This window comes from Apium graveolens, chromosome 11, assembly GCF_009905375.1.
Source record: "Apium graveolens cultivar Ventura chromosome 11, ASM990537v1, whole genome shotgun sequence".
NCBI lineage: Eukaryota > Viridiplantae > Streptophyta > Magnoliopsida > Apiales > Apiaceae > Apium > Apium graveolens.
In genome coordinates this window covers 159,487,910-159,498,869 of record NC_133657.1, presented here as the reverse complement: position 1 = coordinate 159,498,869, position 10,960 = coordinate 159,487,910, and positions in this window count along the sequence as shown.

The following is a 10,960-nucleotide window of genomic DNA, read 5'->3' as shown; positions in this document are numbered from 1 at the left end:
CAGACAGTTCGGAGGATGATGAGGAATGCGCCCTTTCTGCCAAATAGTGCATAGATATATATAAGAGAATTACAAACAATGGATTCGCCTAACCTATACTCACACTCTCGCATAATATGCTATAACCTATGTATATATTCTATAACCTATTTGGGCTGTCCAGGGACTCTAAACCGTGGCTCTGATACCAAAACCTGTCACACCCCATCTTTAACAAAAGAAAATTATACGAATAATTACAATAGTTAACAAAAGGAAAATAAATACACTGAATCCAAGATCTTATAGTTTAGGGTTTGGAACAGCCCAATACTATTAACTATTACAACCTGATTTCAATATCGAGTCCTCACACAAAATGATCACTAATCTACCTGAGCTCGAACATACGAATCGGCATCATAAGTCTTACGCGTGATCTGCTTGAATCTAACCATATCTGCTAGCTGAAATATCAGGGTGAAAACAAGTAGTGAGCCAAATGCTCAACAAGTGCTATATAATACATAAACAAAAATGAAAGGGTAATAGTGGAAATGAAAGATCCAATAATATAATAAAAAGAGATAAACTTTCAGGGTGATGGCATCATTTATTTATAACAAAACAATTAAAAACCATATCTTTATCAAAAAACATTTTATGACGCTACAGATTACAGCCAGTGATCACCCGCGAAGTAATCCCGAACATCATTGGGTTCTAGAACATTAATGGGATCCCTAGGCAACCTTTAAGCCTATAATTTAAAAGCGGAAATGACTTGCGTCTCAGTCCAGATCCACTATCTAAAGAAAACATTTGCCCCCCTTTGGGACTGAATATCCACTTTTAACTTTTTATTTTTAAAAAAAAACGATGCCAAGTGACGGTTAATTTCTTAAACATTGAACGTCTTTATCAAGGGTTTTAGATCAACTTTAAAGCACATGGAATAGGTTCAATGAACTTTAAGGCCATGATTAATTGGACTAATAACTTATCGCATGGAATTGCAAAGTTTCTATTCACACGGGATTTGGTATTGCGGTTTAACAGGGTTATTGGATAGTATAAAGGATTTAAGTCAAACTAGGTTCAATGTAGTGGTTCCAGATAAGACATAGGTATTTAAGATATAAAGAAGGTGAGTATCAGTTCAAAGTATAATAGGGTCTCATGGTTTAAGGATAAGAATCGAGTTATCAAGCATATATGAACAACTTTGAGGAATAACTGACTATTAGGTGTCAAGATAAGGTTACTAAATACAACTTATATAGGGTTAAGCATCACAATTATTTTGTTATACTAACATGGTATGACTTATAAATTACTTGCATAGCAATCTCCAAGTAAAGTTAAACTATTTGCAATAGATACTTGAGGGTTCATGGCATTTGCATGCAATACAAAAAATAGATTTGAAACCACTTGGGTCATGTATACATGTATATCAAGGTAAATTAGAATACTCTCATAATATATAAAAGCTAGGTTAACACACACTTGCAGTGTAAACACAAAAAGATAGGTTGAAACACTTGCCTTGAGAAAGGCTTGACTTGACTGGCAGGTGGGAGCAACTGGGAGCTTTACTCAACTTTAATGGCAAGTTTACCCTCGTCTCGAGAGCCTACACAAAATAATAATAGCCTCATTATAATATATTCTCACCAACCCAACCTATTTATAAACCGAAAGTAAGCACATTGGCACTTAGGCCTATATACACATACATGCTTACAAATATCTTATAAGCATACTAGATCACATAACCACATATGCTCACATAACACATTTAAATATATAATAATATATCAACACACTATATTGCATTACTAAGCTTGGATGATCTCACTCCACTTACTCAAGTCACTTAGTTATGCTAAACTGGTCAAAACTCCTAATATTGACCTCGAAACTAGAAGTGCCTTTTCTAAACCATCAAGTTCCTATTGATCCTGACCTAGGACCTACACTCTAATGACCTTATACTATCTTACAACTGTAATGGTTAACCTAGGCCTCACTCATAAGTGCTCTAAAACTAAATGTTAAGTGAATGTGCTCATTATAGAGATTTCATGATGACACCAATGGGTTTATGAGAACAATTGACACCCTTACTCCTCAAGTTTACCTCCAAAAATTCTACACTAGACTCTTCTGATCATAAGGTAACTCCCAAACTTGGTGTGACTCAAAGGCCTAGCTTGGGCCCACCTAGGCCTAAGCTTAAAGTCCAATATTCCTTTGTTTTCTCGACAGAAAAGTGTCCTGATTTGCACTAACTTGTAACACATGATCCTAACTCAATTCCTATGAAAGATGGCTGGAAAAACACCTCAGACACTCCCTCTAACTAGGTCCAACCAAGGCCTAGTGAAGGCCTACCCATTACATGGTCAAAACTCCTCATTTTTAGGTTACGGTAAAACTGTCCCCTGCTGGACAGATTTAGCGTTTTCACTCGTGTGCCTAACCAAACAACCTAAAAACCTCTAACAAACACCTAAAATTTGAAGTATACCCCTAGTACTAGCTTCTGGTGACTTGGGACTCAAAGTGCATTACAATGACAAGGTCAAATCTCACTCTAAACCTCATGGGACCAAACTGAAATTCTGCAGAATCTAATGTACCCCTTTCCATCATGTTTCTCACTTGACAAACCAAACCAAACATCAATCAAAACCCAAACCAAACCTCAACCAAGGAAACCTACTGAACTAACACTCCCACACACAATATTGGCTTCGTGGAGATCATCCTTACCTAGAGTGCAATATAGTAAAACAAGAGTCAAAATAATATATTAATTACATGTGATCTCAATTTCAAAAATAACAACTTAAATCCTCCATATATATACGAATCAAAAACACATAACAAGGAGCACATATCATAATTAATATCCTAACTTAACTGAAATTAGAGATTATTAACAAGAATCAATCCAAATAATCAAGAACTTTCGAAAATCATGAGTTGAACCTATGCATGCATGCTTTCGAACTTACAAGCCAAAAACAATATGGTTTCCATATAAATTTCATCATAGAATCAACATGAAAGCCTATAATTAACCATAACTAATGTGATCACTTAGCATGTAAAGAGTTTTATCAAGTTTTTATTTCCAAAACCAAGCTATTATTACATAAACACACAAAAATCAACAAGGCAACAAGAACACCATACATTCGGCTCCTAACAAGTCATGGCTGAATGGATTAGGGTGAAAATAATATTTGCATGAGTGTGACACACTCATGTCTATCCATTCTAAACCCTATGATCATATATCTCACGGTGAAAGCCTTAGATTCACAAGAATCAAGGGTGTTCACTTTAAGTTTAACAAAACACTACCATGCAAGATCAAACATAGATTTTTCACCCTAAACTCTTTGGATTGTTAAAGAACAAGATATGGGAAGTAAGATTACTTAAATGGAAGATGGATGTTTGAATGAAAAATGAAGAAAAAGGGGGGTGGGGGGCTTCGGCCGAGAGAGAGAGGGCCGAGAGAGGGAGAGGGAGAAGAGAGGTGAGGGTGGAGTGGAGTGAAGTGAGTGTGATTATGACAACTTGTACTTGATTTTTATGGTTTTGATTTGACTAGAAAATGAGTGGAAGTGAGAATTGACGAGAGTAACCCTCAAGCAAGCTTGTGTGATTTTGCATGCAAGGATAATGTAGTAATTTGGCTAGTAATGTAGGAGTTAGTGGGGTTGGAATTTTCAAGTTTGCCCTTAACTTGAGTTTGGGAGCAAAATGCATGCATGGACAACTAAGTAAATTGCAAATTAAAAAGCAACTAATTTATATAAAATAATTGCTATAAAAATAAATACACTTCCATAAATTACAAAATAAATAATATCTTATGATTTTAGAAATTTAATGATATAAAATTTAAAAATTTGTTGTTAAAAGATTTTAAAAATTGTTTTTTCATATATAATGAAATACTTTTGATTATCATTTAAAAATACTAAATAATAAGATTTTCCTTTCAAATTTTTTTATACAAACTAATACATTAAACACTTAATTTATAGGCACTCAACATATAGATCATCCACACTTACAATTCAACATAATTTAAATCTCAATTATAAACACACGGTCATATATAGATAAGTTTTAGAAATACCGGTCGTAACAACGGTTGACAATGTTGTTGTACATCATATTGTCAAGTGACTCTATCAGAATTAATTGCAAGCCACAATCCAGAGAGACTTTATCTTTTTCAGTTTCAGTGTATTTTGAGGGGTCTTTAGGGGCATAATTGTAATAACCCCAATTTTTGGAATTTTTGAAACACTGATGAATAGTAACTTTTTGCTGATAATATTGATTAAGAAAACTTATCAGACCACGCTATATAGGAGTACTGTTATGGAAATTCTAAGATCGTATTAGTAATCCATAAAGTAAATGAGTGTATGTAAAGATCGTCAGAATTGAAATTCGAACAGTTTGATTTTTCCCGAAAATCCACCAGATACCGAAAGAATTGAGTACAAGGTAACATGATTAAAATGATTTAAATTCAAGGATTATAAGAGAGGATCATAAAAGGAATATACAATATTGATAAAGGTTTAGAGAAACCCAAGTAATAAGATCCCGAATATGATCCCTCATACGACGAACGAGAACGAAAGTTAAGCGAACCGTATAACAGATAAGCGGTCATTATCCAAGTAATTAAGGGTTAATCAAAGAGGTTAGTGGGTGATGATGTCATCACACCACAAAGGGAAGACAAGTGTAAAAAGATGACACAAGCTTGATGATATAAGCATGACAAAGGGATTTTGTTTTGTTGGTTGATTTTGGACCATGCAAAATTAACCATGGTAAAAAATTTAAATCATTTGCTAAGACAAAAAGAGAAGCAACTAAGCATTATTTCATAAAACAAAAACAAAGAGAGTTGACTTTTGCTTCCAAGAACAAAGCTCTCGGCCAAAACAAACCCAGCAACTTCAAACTGCCATATCTCCTTCAATACTTACTCAAATGTTGTGTTATATAGCTCGTTGGAAAGGTATTGAGATGGCCTACAACTCTTGTTCAAAAGTCTCATCAAGCTTTTTACAGTTCTTTCAATCGGACTTTTAGAAACTTCAAAGCCTAACTTTGTGTTCTTGATTTCTTTGGAAAGATCAAACTTGTAGGAGGCTCCCTAAGGCTTTCTAGAAACTTAACACCTCCCAAGGAAGATATAAAATTCAAACCCTAGCCTTTACTTTGATTATTAGTAAGTTTGATGGTTGGTTTTCTAAATGAGAAGCATGATCTTTGATTATTAGTAGTTTGATTTGAATTTGGAGTGATTTGGTGAATGAATCTTGTTATAGTTAATAGAACTTGATTGTGGTTGGTTGAGATGAAGAATCTGGAGAATAAGAACTGGTATAGTATTATTTAGTTGAGGTTTTTATGTGTTAATAATTGTGGGTTGTTTGGTGAAGTTTTGGTGTAGTGAGAAACTTGGAAAACTCGTAAACATAGCCGTCGTAATGCCCGTTTTCCTTAGACTGTTGTACATGAATCTCGGAGCAGATAACTCACTGACCAATCTGTAACCATGTTTAGCTAGATCATGTCGTAAGCTTCATTTTGGTATGTGGTTCACTTGAATCCGATGTACGGTTTAGGAGAAACGACCGTTTTAAGTTACGGGGTTTCGCGAACGAACCTTTACCCCCTCGCTTTACTTTGAAACCTTGTTTAAGGCCCCTAAAAGACTAATTGGATTACGAAACAATTATGTAATGTGGGTTAGGAAGTTGGTAGAGTATTAGTGAAAGACTCGCCTTAAAATTCGTAACGGTTAATTTTATAAAAATGGTGGAGCCGAGGTTACTCGAGCGACTTATGTGAATCGTTAAGCGTATAAGCGAACATTAGGGTCTAAGTGGATAAAGTCTAGTTTCTTAAGCGACCGTGGTTTAATTCCGGCTTATGTTGTTGTTCATAGGTTACCGGATCCACTCTAAGCTTATGTCTACCCCGGAGCACTCAGACAAGTTTTCTACCCGTTATACTGTTGTTGTGATGTAAATATATTGACGCATTATATTGAGATAAGTACATGGTTGTTATTAGCAAATCTTGCGATATATTGGATCATGTTGATATGGTATATATATATATACATGTTGTGAAATATTGATATTTTATTATCAATTCAAATGCTTATAAACTGCATAATACCTATGCTAGAGATAAGCAGTGTTTGTGTATACCCTTAGTATAGGGGACCCAAAGGTTAACATTTTTCTAAATCGGGAGGCGATGTTCCCGATTATATTATATATATATATAGTTTTCAAAACTATTAATCGAATAAGGTTTATTCGATAGTTTTATATTATAAGTGAATATTATTTTTGGAATATTCATATAAGATTCCTATTACGATCAAAGACTATTTTAAGTATTTAAATAGAGTTTCTACTTATGAAACTTATTCTATATTATTTTATTAAATGAATATTAGTTTGAATATTCATTCGAGGACTTATGACTCCGCTTATTTTATTAAATAATATTCTTTATTTTATTAAAGAATAATATTTCGATATTTGCAAAGTATTCGGAAAATAATTGATACTATCAAATCATTCTCACTTTAAATATTTCCAGAGATTATTTTCAAACTTTATCAAACTATTGTTGGAAGGTTAGAGCGGATCCCAAAACTCATTTTCAAATTTAAGATCTTCCTTTCGAAGGGGATTTAAATACTCGCTCAAAAATCTGAGGGATCTGGATCCGTGATGTATTTTTATATTCGCAACAAGATTGCTGTTTTGATAAAAGAGTTGTTGATTACTTACCCAACACTCGGGAAGTAAAATACTTGGAATAATTAATCCAATAATAGGCATCTCCTGAGAAATATCGGTGAGTTTTCCTTTCTAACTAGATACGACTTCTTGGTGGAGCCGTATCAACAAGTTTCTACTTGGGGAAAGGGGGGACGAGCTTTACGTTTCAGAGACATGAATTTCATCTGAACTAGGAGTGACGTAAGTGGTCGAGTGGCGCCGGCCCAGCCTTATTATATTGGCCCAAATGGCCCGAAAGTTTTGCTAAGACGGTCCATTCCTTAGGAGTCCAGTGTTCGGTTGACAAGTAAATCCGACTGTTCTCCTCTACATGTAGAAAATGGTGGGGTTGCACTACTGTGACTGATCATCATGAGTGGTCTTCCTGGAGCGGCAAACTCCCGTAATGAGTTCATCATCCAGTTGGATATTTATGCAACACTACCCAGAGCACTTCAATAGAAAGTCTACGGTTGGGCGATTGTAGAGTGTTGGCAGGGTGAGTTTTCAAAATGATGTTTTCATCAAATGAAGTATCTCGTAACTTCATTTCATTTTGATGATATTTCAGAGATTGATTCTATACAAGTTTTGTTTTGTAACTTCATCTGTGGGATGAACTATTTATACCTTGAAAGGTGGTAGTTCAAGTAGTATTCGAAAGAGATATAAGTATATTGGAGTATCTCGTAACTTCATCTTTTCAACTTATATCTAGTAAATGATTATCTTATGCATGACAAGAATTTTCAGAAAAATGTTGAGACAAGGTTAGATATATGAGATCACCTTGCAACGATATTTTCATACAGTTATAAACTGGAACTCTGTGTATATTATACATGTCACAGGATTTCAAAGATTTTGAAAAGTATATATGTGTATATATACTGAATATTTTGCGACTTCGTAGCATTAAGATATCAAACTTGGTTCATTTCTGCTTGGCCAAGACTTTCTTGAGTACTATGAGAATGCTCACATATTGTAAATCATTATACATATTATTTTGGTGGGCTTGTTACTCACCCTTGCTTTATTCTTTCATCACACAACAACAGATAGACAAGATGAATGGGATCAAGCTCCCAATTCGTGAGCGGATAGGAAACGTTCCGCAGTTTCCTGTAGGCGTTGATGCCGTTGTAGCTGAGGTAGGAACTACCAATAGGCCAGGCTTTTAACTTTTGATGTACCAGACTTATATATATTTATGAATTGTAATAATGGCAAGGAATATGTAAATTTATTCAAAAACCCTTTTGAGGTGTAATGGCTTATAATTGTGGAATAAAATAACTTGTGTTATTTTTGGATATTCATCTCTGAGACTATAACTTGTGGTGTGTGTATATTGTGGGGTCACAGTATGCAGTAGTTGGTTGATTATTAAGATTAAGTATTATTAAGGGAAATGGAACTCGTGACAACCTGGATCCCCGACCCCGGATTTGGGGGTGTTACAATAATGAGCAAGGATGACCATGACTCCATCAGTAGATTCCTCAACCCTTTCCATAGGAGTAAAGGGGCCATTCTTGAGAATCTGGACATACAGTGGGTTGGCCATCCTTAGACGCATGTATAACCATGGTTTACCCCAAATATTAGATGCATCATTGTCCCCCGAATAAGGAGCCCCTACCAGATTACAGGACAAATGATCCCAAACTTTTGGGTGTAAAGTGCAGAATACTCAAAAGTCTCCCAACGAGGACACCCGTTGACTACAAAGACAGATCTCCAAAAATACACACTAGAGTTTTACCCCACATCCCGTATAAGGACACTCATCGACTATCATCTCATATGAGTGCTTGGATGCAATCGCGGTCAATGATAGAAAATATTATTCTTACCATCGGTGACTGTCATTGAAGCCTGTAAAGGCACATTGCGAGGTGGTGGTCTGTAACTAATGTCATGGGGTAATGTGTACATGAAAAAGAAAGATAAACATAACACCCACAATCAAAACTGAATTTAATAGGGCCAGTTGTGACCTGCCTTCATGGACGTTCAGGAAAATTCCAACTCCATGACCAGTTCCATGTCTATAGTCGAGACCGACCTTTCATAGTGGGAGTCGAGCAAGAATGTCAATAGTAGGAACTGTATAAGGTAATAATTCAGTGAACACAGATGTCTTTAAAAATAATCTGTTAAGATAGATAAAAAAATTATGCAAGATCATATTATCTAAGTGAACAAATTAAGCAAACGAATGCAAACAATCATCCACACCATGCAGTGGTTAGTAATTCACTGGTAAACAAATAGACTGCAACGTCAAATAATATATTGAGAGTAAAGCACGACAAATGTAGACTTTTAGTACCCATAGTTCCACAAGGAAACTGAGCATTCCCTAGAGCAACATGACCCTTAAAAACGTACATATTTCAAACAAAAAATTTAACGTGAAACAGGATTTTAATAGGGGGTTGAGCAATATACATAAACGTAAAAACCTGCTCTTATAAATTAAGTAAACATATAACGACTAGTAGGTTACCAAATAATAGGTTGGAAACATAAATAATTGTCCAAATTTCATAAATAAAGAGCTCATGAACCTATTTTGAAATATATTACTAGTGCCTACATTAGATGAGGAAAGATAAGGTGAAATCATTTACTTTCTCTGTTTGAAACAGACCCATTTTACTTATTAAAATAAGATGTTGGATATTAGCATCACATACACGTGCAAGTAATTAAAATGTGAATTAAACTATCCAAGTAAGATAAAGAATGAAGATACACTGCAACTTAAAATAACAGGCATAGTTTTTTATAGGAAACTGTTTGTCTAAAACTTATTATTAGAAAGAGGGAAGGACTTGATCACAGAATATATGGGAAATGATTTTCTAGCTTTTGGAGCTTGGTGACTTTAAATGAATCAACACAAGAGTGGGATCAACATTTACCTTGTGTTTCTTAAAACTCGACCCCAGGTTTTAAGTAAACATAAAAGTACAAATTTGATCAAGCACCATGTACCGCAGTGTAACAGGCTTTCTCATGTGTTGATGGTTTTCCAAAATGAACAGTCCTGGTAATATCGGTAGTTCCATCAAGATACTACCCAGTCGGCTATGTCCCACGATCTGTTTTCCCTATAAATAATTTCCCGTAGACATAATTCACTTTTTAATTTGCCCTTTTACTTTCCTTAAAAAGAAAACTTTACATGCGCCACTTGAAGCTTCGACCACCGGGAATCGGTCTCTTTGCCACCGTTTCTCTTACTTCATTTGCTAAATCTTCTCTTCTCCATCAAAAGGTACTTGACTTTGTCTTTATTTTTTTATTTCATCATGTTAATTGTGTTTAAATGATGATATGTTTGTTCATATCAATTTTCGTGTTCTTCATGAAACTGTTGTATGTATATATGTAAGTCTAAGATTTGATATGTAATCATAGGATTTTACGGTTCAAAATGTGTTTTTTGGAATTTCAACCGTTATTTTGTAGCTTATCGCACATAGCTTAGATTGAGGGCGCACCTTGTTTACAAGGAGAGTATTACTCTTGGCGTGCTCTAATATGAATTTGATCATATTTTGTCATTTTTCTAACTAGTACTCTTAGGACACACCTTTATTTTAAAGTTTGACACCGACTGGGCACACCTTTAGCTCTATTTCCCTATTGCTTCTTTTTGTATTTTTTATTATTTTCATACATTCTTTTTCCTTTGGATGCACACGCAAGAAAGCTTCTTTTTATTTTTTTGACAACTGGAAGATGAGGGCGCACCCGCTTCTTCCCCTTTCATCCTTTTGAATAATTCAACACAAAATTGGAAATTTATTCACCTCCAATCACACCTGTAATCACACCTACCAAAACTGACTTTTTAGAAGCACACATAACTCCCTTTTACTTGGACAAGAGGCACACCTTGTTAGAGATTTCAAAGATAGATCAATCATGGAAAACTACTTAAGTGACTCATCTACGGATAATATTCCTTTAAACCAGTGAAAAGGGAAAAAGAAGTTGGTGTCAAAGGAGAGATCTCCAGCTTAATCAAACCCATATGTAGATGATTGGTTTGAAGATCTAAATATGGATATAAATAGTAATGTTGAAGCTGATGTTAATATGGGGGCTGG